The 12,052-nt window shown below is 53.1% G+C and overlaps 1 protein-coding gene across 2 annotated transcripts in view; it reads left to right on the forward strand.

The window, feature by feature from the left end:
- Nucleotides 1-402: 402 nt before the first annotated feature.
- Nucleotides 403-12,052, forward strand: part of HPCAL1 (hippocalcin like 1) — a 114,128-nt gene continuing 102,478 nt past the window's right edge. For both annotated transcript variants that reach the window (XM_055399124.2, XM_055399123.2), the window contains exon 1: nt 403-707. The gene's annotated coding sequence lies outside the window, so the exon portion shown is untranslated. The remainder of the gene's footprint in view (nt 708-12,052) is intronic.

The following is a 12,052-nucleotide window of genomic DNA, read 5'->3' on the forward strand; positions in this document are numbered from 1 at the left end:
GGGCCACACTTCCTGGCAGAGAACCCGGGAGGACGCGGGGCGGTCCTCTCCCGGGCACCGCCCCACAGGCCTCTCCCACACTCTTAGGCCGGGGGCCAAAGGTTAGGAAGGCGGAGCTGGCGCTTGGCTCCGCCCCCTGCCTCGAGGTCCACGCCGGGCTGGGACCAGGTCAAGGCAGCAAGAGACCCGCGTGGAGAGGGCTGAGGCAGGGCGCGGCAGGGCCAGAAGCGGGCGGGGTTAGAGCCGGGGGCGGGACCGCCGTGAGTTGGTGGGGCGTGGCTAAACGGAGGGGCGTGGTCGAACGGGGGAGGGTCCGCAGGAAACTTGAGCTCGCGCCCCGCCTCCGGCCCCCGCCTCCGGGCCCCGCCTCCGGGCCCCGCCTCCGGGCCCCGCCTTCGCGTACCCTTCCTTCCCCGGGCTGGCGGGCGGGCCGCGGCGACTGCAGGCGGCGGACTGGCGGCTCTGCGGACACGCGGCGCCTCCACCTCGCTCCCTCCCTCTCTCCCGGCTTCCTTTTGTCTTTCCGCGAGGCGATGAGCGCAGGGCCAGCGCGGCGGCTGCGGGCGCACGGAGGCCCGCGCTCCTAGGCACCCCTTCCCCGGCCTTGGCGCGCCAGTCGCTCGCAGCGGCCCGTGCCCGCCCCCAGCGCCGGCGGCGCGGAACTTGGGCTCGGGGAGCTCGGCAGATAGCGTCCTGCGACGGAGCAGGTAGGAAAAGGGTTGGGCTGCGGGTGGTGCGGGGCGTGTGCTGCTGTCGGGCTCTCTGCGTGTGTGTGCCCGCGTGTGTGTGCTCGTGTGCCGGCGGTGATTGTGTTTCTCTGCGCTGTGGAGTTGTGGTTGACTGAGTACGGCGGTGTGTCCCTGGAATGGCGTGTCCTCGTGGGGCATCCGTGTGTGCAGCTGGAATCGGCACATTTTGGGGCTGCGTTTGTGGAATCGTGTCGGGGCGCAGTTGCTGGTGGGGACCGGTGCGCGGAGTGTGCATCGTGTGTGAGCGGCTGTGCGTGTCGGGGTGCGGATGGGCAAGGTGGGCGTGGGCGGACCAGACCCGAGCGCAGAGCAGCGCGGGTCCCGGCCGGCCAGCGCAGTGCGGAGCTACAGACCGAGCAGGGATCCGAGGCCGGGGTGGGGGGTGGCTAGCCCGGGCTTCGGGGACAGCCGGGCGACCCCCACCCGGGGACAGGTCCGCGCGGCCCACGTGAGTCGCCTGTGCGCTCTGGCCAGGGGAGGGGGCCGGTGCGGCGGCCATCTGCTCGCCCCTTCCCAGGCGGAGGGGCTGCGGGCAGAGCCCTGCGGCGGAGTTAGGAGCCGGGGCGTCGCGGGGACTCGAGCCCGCGCCACCTGTGCCCGATACGCCAGCATCCCGGATCGCGGTTTTCTTGTCAAATGGGGATAGTTCCCCCCTCCCTCGCGGTCTGTCTTGACGGTTAAAATGAAAAACACCGAAGCTCGCTCTCGTTCGGCCGAGTGCCGGGCACACAGTAGTTACTCTGTTAACTGGATTCGCGTCTCACTTAAAAAAAATCCTTTCTTTCCCCCTTTATAGTGGGAGAGGCTCCTGTTCCACCCACCCCACCCCACCCCCGCCGCCCCGTGTGTCTTGTGCTTTTCCCGCCGCCCTAAGTTAACCACGAAGCTCGGAGACCCGAGAAAGTTTAGGCGGCCGGCGGCGCCGTCTCCCCGCCGCTGCTCCGGGCCGGCGCCGCCTGGAAGGTGCAGGAGCGCGCAGCGCCCGGCGGCCGCCCTTCTCCAGCAGCTAAGCCTGGCGCGCCCGAGCGGGGGTCCCTCTCCTGGCCGAAAGCAGAGGCTGCGGGAGTCAGGAGCCCTTTTGTTCAACAAGTGCCTACTCCCTGGGGGCGTGCGGATCTGCCATCTGGGAGCCCAGAGGTGAGAAAGTGGCACTCCCCGCAGAGACGCATCTCGGGCTCCCGGGGCATCCCTGACCAGGCCTGGTCACGCGGAAGTCTGCCCCCTTTTCCTCCCCGCCGACATCCATTACCCCCTAGAGAAGCATGATTGTCAGGATGGCGAGTCCTGCCTTGGGCGCTGGCATCGAACGCCCTACGGTTCTTCACCCCGCCCCCGACCCCGCAATATCCCTTCTCCCTTTGATCAGCCTTGTGTAGGAAGCTGAGGGTCTGCGTGGGATTCTTTTCTCCTAGTCCCACGCCTTGATTTTTAATGTTTAGTGTCAAACCTGCTGCTCATTGAACTGCAGTGACTGTGCACGCAGCTCTAACCAGCATTCGCTTTCAGGCTGAGTCCGGCCAGCCACAGCAGAGCGCTTGCTCAGACCCAGCAGGGTGAGCTGGCCAGGGCTGCTCTGCTGCCTGCCTTCTGCCATAGCCGGGATGCCTCCCCTTCATCTCTGGTTTCTTCGTCTCAGGATCCTTCTCAGACGGGGGAAAAAAAAAACAGCAAAAAACAACTTTCACCAAGGGAGCAGCTGACCTCATGGTACACGTGGTTCTCAAAATAAAATGCTGGCATGGAGTGGGCAGGGGCTGCACTTGGGTCCGGGTGCCTTTCCAAGTGTCGGATGCTCTCCGCTGGTGTTCTCAAGGAAGCCTTCCGCAGGCTTCCATGACACAGGAGCAGAAACCTCTGGCTCGGTTCCTTTGGTCTGCCTTCCACTGGGACCCAAGCCCTGAGATCTCCCCAGTGACTGCAGGCCAGGGGGACTGAGCAATCAGCTAATCTGCCATCCTCAGTTCATGTCAGGAGCACACTTAGAATGCAGCCTGCTTTTCCTGTTTCCACAAAAAGATTTTATATCATAGAGGAGAAGAGTGCTCTTGATCTGAATCCTATTCTCATCCCCATAATCAGATTTCAACAATAATATTAAAAAAAAAAAACAGTCTGACTTTGTCTGCTCAGAAGACAGACCAAAAGCTGGGATTTCCCCCTCCCCCCTAGTTAAAACCAGCCCTTTGTCTTAAGGAAACCAGTGTTATGGACTTAGATCTATTTCTGTTTCACTTTTGAAAGCGCCTGTAATTACTGAGCTCTTGAGGTTTTATTGGATAATGTGTTGGAAGGAAGGGCCAGGGACTCTGCCTCTCGCTTGCCATGAGATGTGGTGCCATGTTCTTGCCTTGCCTGCTCCATTTGTGTTCCAATTTTTGTAAGTTGGGAAGCATACGTCAATGTGTAATAATAATTTGGGAGACCTGGCTTTGGGGGTCAGATGGCCAGAAGAACAGAGATTTGCCCCAGCACTAGCCAATGACCCACTTGTTTTCAACAAACCCTTCTCGAGAGAGACTCCAAGACAAATAAAAAGCTTGAACGAATTCCTTCAGGATTTCACCTAAAGTCCCTTTCTGGCCGCAGGGCTGTGCAGAATTAGAAAAACAGAAGGTCAAGGAGTGGGGTCCCGTTGGCCCACACTCCTAGCCCCGGCCTTGCACTCACCAAGCCCCCTTTCCACCTGGAGCTTCTGTGGAGTTTCGTCTGGTGCAGAGGTAGGGCTGTCATCCAGGGCTTGCAACTCCTGCCCTCAGGGCTCTGCACACATAATTTCAACATTCACATGAAATACGATGGTGAGTGTTTGTGCATCAGAGTAATCTGTCTTCCCCTTCCTCCAACAGGCCTTCCCCCAAACTTACTTACAGTAAGACCTTGCCTTGCCCCTTTGGAAGTGGTGAAGTGCCATGTTCTCATAATCCAGGATACTAAATTAATAAGGAGCCCCAGAGTTGATTTGGCACCGGAAAGTAAGCCTCTCGGCAGCTGACATTTTATCTAAGTTGAGGATTGGGTTTGTATGAGAATTTAGCGTTCCAGTAAGACCTAAACTGTGCTTGTTTATTGCAGGCTGATGCTTCCAGTTTATGAGTTGCCAGCTCAGACTTGATGGGGGATTATGTGTGTTCTGCTAGTTATTCAGCCCCTGATGTCATTGTGCTGGGAAAAGAGAGCCCTTGGAGGCTTAATCACGCTTTACTCTGAGACTCACCATTCTCCTGTAGTCTCGTCGGGTTCCTTGTATGTTTTCATGCCCACCCGCAAGGCTGTGCATCTGTGCGTCTTGTGTGGGTCTTATCCTCTTCCCTTTGGGCTCAGTTTCCAATCAGGAAGATGGAGGGTAATCGTGTATGGAGACAGCAGAGTGGACTTAGGGTCTTGCGGTGCCACTTGCCCCATGGAAAAAAAACTTTCAAATAACGTTCCACCAAAAAGAAGAAAAAAAAATGCGTTGGAATCTACTCGTGTGGATTTCATGTAACTTCAGGTAATCCATACGGTTTGACAGGTGGAACATGTATTAGGCACTGAGCAAGGTGCAAGTCTAAAGAATTTCTTAAAAAATCATCTGAAAAGCACAGTGAATCCTTTCAGAGAGCCTCACCTTGGCTGTGTCATTTCAAGTCAAATTGAATTTCAGAGGCAAAGCTTCACATCTTGGTGTTTATGACACGTGACTAAGTGAAGACACTTTCTGAAAGGCCTCAGGCTCCCTCCCCTGCTGCATTGGGGTGGCCAAGATGCTTTTCTTTTTACCTTTTCATTTTCCTTCAGAGGGGCTTCCCTGGTAGCTCAGCTGGTAAAGAATCTGCCTGCAATGCAGGAGACCCTGGTTTGATTCCTGGGTTGGGAAGATCCCCTGGAGAAGAATTAGGCTACCCACTCCAGTATTCTTTTATTTTTTTCCAACTTCAATATTCTTGCCTGGAGAAGCCCATGGACAGAGGAACCTGGCAGTCTACAATCCATAGGGTCACAAAGAGTTGGACACGACTGAGCGACTTTCACTTGCTGTACTTATATTCCTTCATAAGCCCAGTGCATCCCTCACCCCCACCCCCACTTGCTAATCCAGCTGCTGTGTTTTCTGGGTATTTGTTTCTTTTTATAGTTTCAGGTACAACCCAGGTTGGCAGGAAACCAGGAGACTGGGGTGGGCCTGCCTCATTAGATGAGAAGTCTTTGAGGAGCTAGTGACGGGTTTCTGACCCTTGGCTAAGAAACACTCAGGAGTGTTCACCTCTTACTCCTTGGATAAAGCCGCCATGATCCTGGACACAGAAAATTTTAGGGGATGTGTCGTTCCCCTCAAGGAAGTCTTCCCTGATTGCCTGAATACCCTGTTGTCCTAGCTAGTCTTCCCTTGCTGTGTGTCCCCTTAGCAAGGGAGGCGTCCCCTTGGTCGGGCACCTGCTCTCACCTCGGTGAGCTCTCCACTGCTCACCCAATGCTGTTGCGTGTGCTTCACACTTCATTGTTCAGTCACCAAGTTGTGTCCTGCTCTTTGCAACCCCATGGACTGCAGCACACCAGGCCTCCCTGTCCCTCACCATCTCCAGGAGTTTGCCCAAGTTCATGAACTTGATGCCATCCAACCTTCTCGTCCTCTGTCGTCCCCTTCTCCTCCCGCCTTCACTCTTTCCCAGCATCAGAGTCTTAACCAATGAGTCAGCTCTTCGCATCATGTAGCCAAAGTATTGGAGCTTCAGCATTCAGTCCTTCCAGCGAGTATTTGGAGTTGGTTTCCTTTAGGATGGACTGGTTTGAAGTGCTCCGTGCTACCACATTTCACAGCAGAGCCTAGAGTCCCTCCACACCTCCCGCCCCACCCTGTGTTTCTGGGCCCTTCTCCCTTCTTTCTCCATCCATCTAATGGGTCAGCCCCCTGTTGCCCCCCCGCCCCATGCCTCTTCTTCCCAAGACCCAGCCAAGCCTTATCCCTCAGGCTGGAGCTCGGCTTGCATTCCTTTGCTGCAGGCACGCTGTCCTCAGGTCAGTTTTTCGATTTCTTCATCTCCCTTTCCACCCCCACCACCCCCCAGGTTCATTCTTTTCTTCAGTGAAAGTGAAAGTGAAGTTGCTCAGTCGTGTCCGACTCTTTGCAACCCCGTGGACTGTAGCCCACCAGGCTCCTCCATCCATGGAATTTTTCAGGCAAGAGTACTGGAGTGGGTTGCCATTTCCTTCTCCAGGGATTCTTCCTGACCCAGGGATTGAACCCGGGTCTCCTGCATTGCAGGCAGATGCTTTACCGATTGAGCCACCAGGGAAGCCCACTGCTAAACACCTCCTGTAACCTTGCTCCAAGCCTGGCTCTGAAAGCTGGGCCTGGGCTTCATCCCTGTCCAGAGAGCTTGGTTGAGGTTGTGGGGTGGGGAGACCATCCAATGAGCTGGTGGAGTTGACAGGTGCCTGGAGAGCAGCTCCTGCCCTGGCCCCAGGCCTGGGGAGAAGCACTGTTTAAGCTGCAGGATGATATGTTTCTGGAGGCAGGTGGGGGCCCGGGGAGGCTGGAAGTGGGACTCTGAGGGTGAGGCAGGCCAGTGGACGTGGTGTCTTCCTTTTCCTCCCACCCAGACTTGATCCACTAAATTCCTACTTCAGTCTTTAAAGATTTTTTAAATTAACAGCTTTATTGAGGTATAATTTACATACCGTAAAGTGTACCCATTTAAAGTGTATTGTTTGATGGGACTTCCCCAGTGGTCCAGTGGTTAGGACTCCATGGTTTCACTGCCAAGGGCAAGGGTTTGCTCCCTGGTTGGGGAACAAAAGAACCCACAAGCCTCACTGCGCAGCCAAAAATCGTGTATTATTTGATACGTTTAAGTAAACGTACAGAGTTGTGCAACCACCACCACAACCCAGTTTTAGAATGTTACCCTTGCCCGGAAGGCTCCCTCATGCCCATAAGCTGTCACTCCCTGTTCCCACCCCTGGCCCCAGACAATCACCCTCTGGCTTTCTGTCTCTTGATTTGCCTTTTCTTCCCCGCTTTGTAGATCTGACTTGAGAGCCTCCTCCAGGACGCCTTCTTGGAGTATTCCAATTAGAATTGGCTTCTGAAGGAGCCAGTGCTCTATCCCTGGGGGTTGGCGAGCTCTTGGAAGGAGCCTCAGGTCTCACTGGCCCCTTGTCTGTCACCTAGCTCAGCACCGGGCACCTGGGAGGCCCAGAGCATGTTGGCTGGCCTAGATGAAGTTGCCTCCCTTAAGTTTCTTGTGTGAACTCCTGAGTATCCAGCAAGGTATTGGAATTTAAAGTACAGGGTGGCCTTCCCTGGTTGTCCAGTGGTTACAAATCTGCCCTCCAATGCAGAGGACACTGGTTTGATCCCTGGTCTGGGAAGATCGCCCCTGCACCGGGCCACTAAGGCCACAAGCCACAACTACTGAGCCAGTGTGCTGCAACTGCTGAAGCCCATGTGCCCTAGAGCCTGCGCTGTGCTGTAAGAGAAGCCATAGCAATGAGAAGCCTACGCACCGGAACTAGAGAGTAGCCTCCACTCTCTGGAACTACAGCAAGGCACAGCGATGAAGACCCAGTGCAGCCAATAATAAGTAAATAAATATAAATATTTTTTAAAAAATACAGTGTGTGTCATTGTGCTGTGAGGCCCTGCTGCACTGGATTACTTCAGCAGGTACGTGTGAGGCAAGTGGGATCAAACCCATTTTTTGAAATGAAAACGTGGAGGGAGAATGCCCAAATCAGAAAATAGAGGAACCAAGAATTACTTTCTTTTCCACGCCTATTTGCTAGTTAACGGCTGCCCTGCAGTTTTTCCTGCGGTTGCCTGTCAAGCAATGTAAACTCCTTCATACCTGGTTCACAGCTGACCAGGTAGGAGTGACTCAGTGTGAGTGTGAGACGTACAGAGAGGTCTCTTGGTCTGTAGATGGAGGGAGGCCCTGGGGGAGGGAGGGAATACTTGCATTTTCACGCCTTGTGCATTTCAGAAGTTTCTTCTTGCGTCATTTTTGTTCTCTGAGGAAAGGAGCAGAAGAAGGAAACTTCATTTTACAAGTGTGCAGCCCGAGACATGGAAATTGTGTATCCAGTGTCTATGGGTCCACGTGGGCCTGGTGTGTAGACCCCCAGGTCACAAGTGGTCTCGCTCCCCCACTGATGCAGAGAACTTTCACAGTGGACAGTGGTGGTGTCTTGTTTCTTCTTGAGAGATCAGGGTTGTTGCAGGAATATACCCAGGGGAAAGACCAGGGGTGGGGTCAGGTGGTGGGGTTGGGTGGGGTCAGGTGGAAAGACCAGGGATGGGGTCAGGCGGATGGGGGTCCCGGTCCGTCTCTGCTCTGTGGTTTATTGGCCAAGTGAGACTTTCTGAGCCTGAACTTACTCAGGAACCAGAAGGGGTTCTGGGCCCCCCGTCAGACCTTCTCATGAAGCCTGGATGTAGAAGACCCGTTGTGTTGGGCTGGTCACCTGTCTGCAGAAATGGAGGAGGCTGCAGTTCTTCCTTGGCACTGAAGATTTCTTTCCAAATTTGGTTTCATTAGGCACTTTTTGACCCAGACTGAGGTCGCCAGGCATGTGACGTGAGAGCCTGTGAATGTGTGTGGAAGGGAGCCAGGCGCGCGGGGTGGGAGGGGTGTCATGATTTGGCGTTTGGGGAGCTGCCACATTGGATTGTCCCAGCTTGCATCTTCTGTAGAGTCTCTCAGAGTCCCTGATGCAGCCACAGTGACCCTGAACTTGGAGGGCTGCGGATTCTTCTGCAGCCATTAGGAGACACACCCACACTCCCAATTCTTTTCCCCTGGGGCGCTTGGAAAGCATTTATTAGTTTGGACAGGTGGGTGCCGATGGGCTGAAGGGGACCCCCGGCAACGTGGGCAAGACTCTGGTTCCGAGCAGCCGTGGGTATGGATCACAGCGCCGTTTTCCCTCCATCAGCAAAACACTCAGGTCTCTGCTTCCTTCCTGTGCTTTAACAGGACTTTTCCAGAAAACAGAATTGACGGCAGCTCCCCACCCTTCTCTGTCACTCCCATCCTCTCTCTTCTCTCTGCTCTGTAATCTACTTTTGGAGGGAGGTGAGAACGTCTCCTAATCAATTGCCTGGGTTTCCAGAGAAGTGAGAACCTCTCTGAATCAATCGCCTGGGTTTCAAGACGCTCGTGACAACGTCGTGCAATTTTCTGTATTTACGGGTGTGGCTGAGTCGTGGGGGGGTGGGGGGGTGGTTTCCTCCTAGGGAAGGGGGGACAGGACTGGTGGTAGGCTCGCCCTCTCTGTCCCTCCCATCCCTCCCCAAAGCATGGGGTGGTGGCAGGAGCCAGGCTTTATTAAAGATCCTTCAGTCACCGGTGCTAGCGCCACTACTGGTGACGCAGCCTGGGCAGCCTGGCACAGCGTCCGGCGAGGGGGGGAGGCAGGACGTAGTGGCTGCTTCGGCTCATTTGAGGGTCTTTCTTCCTCCTGGTAAGTAAAGATACAGGCAGGCCTGGGACAGATGCTGAGGCCCCCGTTCTCTTGCTGGCCAAAACTTAGCCTTTCTTATTCTCTGGGGATTGCGTTTTCCTCTTCATTCTCTCTAAAGACAGGATAAAGGATTGCAGCTTTTTATTAGCATATGTTCTCGGCGATTTGCTATTACCTGACCTAAAAACAATATGGCCTGGCTGATAGTTCTCAGAGCTAGCTGTAAAGTGAAAACTTAGGCATTCGGGAATTATTTCAGCATTGTTGGTGGGAGTAGGGGAGGAAAAGGTGTAGTAGAGGTAAGGGATTCCAGGTTCTGTGGACCGGGGACACTCAAGCAGGGTCAAGGTCTCACTGTGTTCCCCCCACTTATAGCTCCTTCCCCCGTGTGTTGTCCTGGGCCAGTTGCCGGCTCTCTAGTTCAACCACATCATCCTTATCCGCACCATCACCATCTCTGTCACCATCACCATCATGATCACTAGCATCACTGTAAGCATCATCATTATTCAGTCTCAGCATTGCTTCCCAGCTTTTGGCTGCTGCAGCTCCTAGCCCGTTTCTGCTATATTAGCTGTTCTTTGGGGGATGCCCCCTCCTATTAGGGGGTTAATGAAGAGAGTTACGACAGGATGGTAGTCACAGAGCCCCTGAATGGGTGGATGATGGAATGTTACTCTGAAGGTGGCCTCAGAGAATAACTCATTGGGAAGATGCTTAGAAAGATCTCGTCTGTGATGATTAATTTTATGTGTCAGATTAAATTTTATTTTTTAATTTTATGTGACAAGGCTAAGAGATGCCCAGGTACCTGGTAAAACATTATGTATGGGTATGTCTGTGAGGGTGTCTCTGAAAGAAATTAGTGTTTGATTCAGTAGATGGAGTAAAGAAGATGGTCCTCAGCAATGTGGGGAGGCGTCAGCTAATCCACTGAGGGCTTGAGTGGAACAGAAAGACAGAGGAAGGAAGAATTGGCTCTTTCTCTTGAGCTAGCATGTCTATCCTCTCCTGTCCTTGGACTTCAGTGTTCCTGGTTCTTGGGCCTTTGAACTTGAACTGCTGACTTTCTTGATTCTCCGGCTTGTACATGGCAGAGTCTAGGACTTCTTGGCCTCAAACTGTGTAAGCCAATTTCTATAACGAATCAATCTATACATGTATAGAGAGTAGTCCCCCCTCATCTGTGGTTTTACTTTCCACGGTTTCAATTACCCATGCTCAACCGTGGCCCGAAAATGTTAAATGGAAAATTCTAGAGAGGCACTATTCCCCAGTTTTGCATTTCGTGGTATTCTAAGTGGCATAATGAAATTCCACTCTGTCCCTCTGGGATTCCCTGGCTGAGTGATCCAGGACCACCCAAAGCAGATGACCCTCCTCCTGACACATCGTCAGGTCAGTAGAAGCCTAACGTAACATCTCAATGCCTATGTCATTCAGTCACTTTATCTCGTGTAGGCATTTTATCATTGCATGTCATCAGAAGAAGGATGAGTACAGTATAAGACAATATTTTGACAGAGAAAGAGAGATAGTATTCACATAACTTTTATTCCAGTGAATTGTTATAATTGTTCTATTTTATTATTAGTTATTGTTGTTTACCTCATACTGTGCCTAATTTACAAATTAAACTTTATCATAGGGGTATTTGTATAGGAAAAAATTATAGCATATATAAGGTTCAGTACTGACTGCAGTTTTAGGCATCCACTGGGGGTCTTGGAATGTATCCCTCTCTGATAAGGGGGACTGGTGTATGTGTGTGTACACATATACACATACAGACACGCGTATGTGTGTATGTGCACAAGATATAAGATGTATGCTTATCTGTCTAACTGGAGGACCCTGGTTGATTCACCCCTCATTCTTTTAGGCCCATTGGAGAGCCAGTGTCACCCTTGACCCTCCTGGGAGGACAGCTCAGGCTCCCAGGTGTGTTCTCCGGGTCCTTTGCTGATGAGCATCTCCAGGGCCTGACCTCGCAGGCTGAGCACCGAGCTGTCTGCCTCTCCCCGAGCAGTGGGCCTCTTTGCAGGCCGGGACCTGTGGGTTTCTTCTCCATGGCGCCCCCGTTCCTACTGAGCCGGGGATACTGTGGATGTGCAGATGTGTGGCTGTCCCATCATCCTCTTCTCTCAACTGTAGGGTGGTATTTAAAACTTAGCACCTTGGCTAAGGGGCCTGCTTGGCAGGCCTGAGTGTGTGATTGGGCGGTTCAGTGTACTACTGCTGCTTTCTGTGTGGTCGCTGGTGGCAAGTGTTTTACACTTTCATGAAAACTGCAGGACTGTGGTCTGAAAGGCATTGTGGCTTCGTGGGCTGGTGGAGAGAAACTCCCCCACCCCAACTCCTGTTATTGTCTGGCTTTCACTTGGTATGAGAGGTTTTTCCTCTCCAGATCTCAGTTTCCTCATTTGTCAAAGCAACTCGGGGCTAGATAGCCTCTAAATTCTCTGCACTCTACACACCAGGAAAAAATGCTTAAAAATGTAAATATGAGGGACTTCCCTGACGGTCAAGTGGTTAAGACTCTGCATGCACTTCCACTGCAGGGAATATTGTTCGATCTCTGGTTGGGGAACTAAGATCCCACATGTCTCAGGACATATGCCTGACTAGAGAGGCCCCCACACACTGCAAGGAAGAGTCAGCCAAACAAACAAACAAACAAACAAAAACCTCTTAGGAAACAGATGCACGTTTTATGTGAGGAACTGGCACTGCCATTCAGAGAGACTAAGAATACCGAAGAACACATTTGTGGAGCACAAACGAGAAGGAAGGGGTCGGGCAGAAGGTACGGGGGTTAGGGAGAGGACTTCTGTGTATTCATCCATCCACCCATCCAAGGC

Source organism: Moschus berezovskii, chromosome 11, assembly GCF_049115385.1.
Source record: "Moschus berezovskii isolate FMDL1 chromosome 11, NW_MosBer_1.0, whole genome shotgun sequence".
In the NCBI taxonomy this organism is placed as follows: domain Eukaryota; kingdom Metazoa; phylum Chordata; class Mammalia; order Artiodactyla; family Moschidae; genus Moschus; species Moschus berezovskii.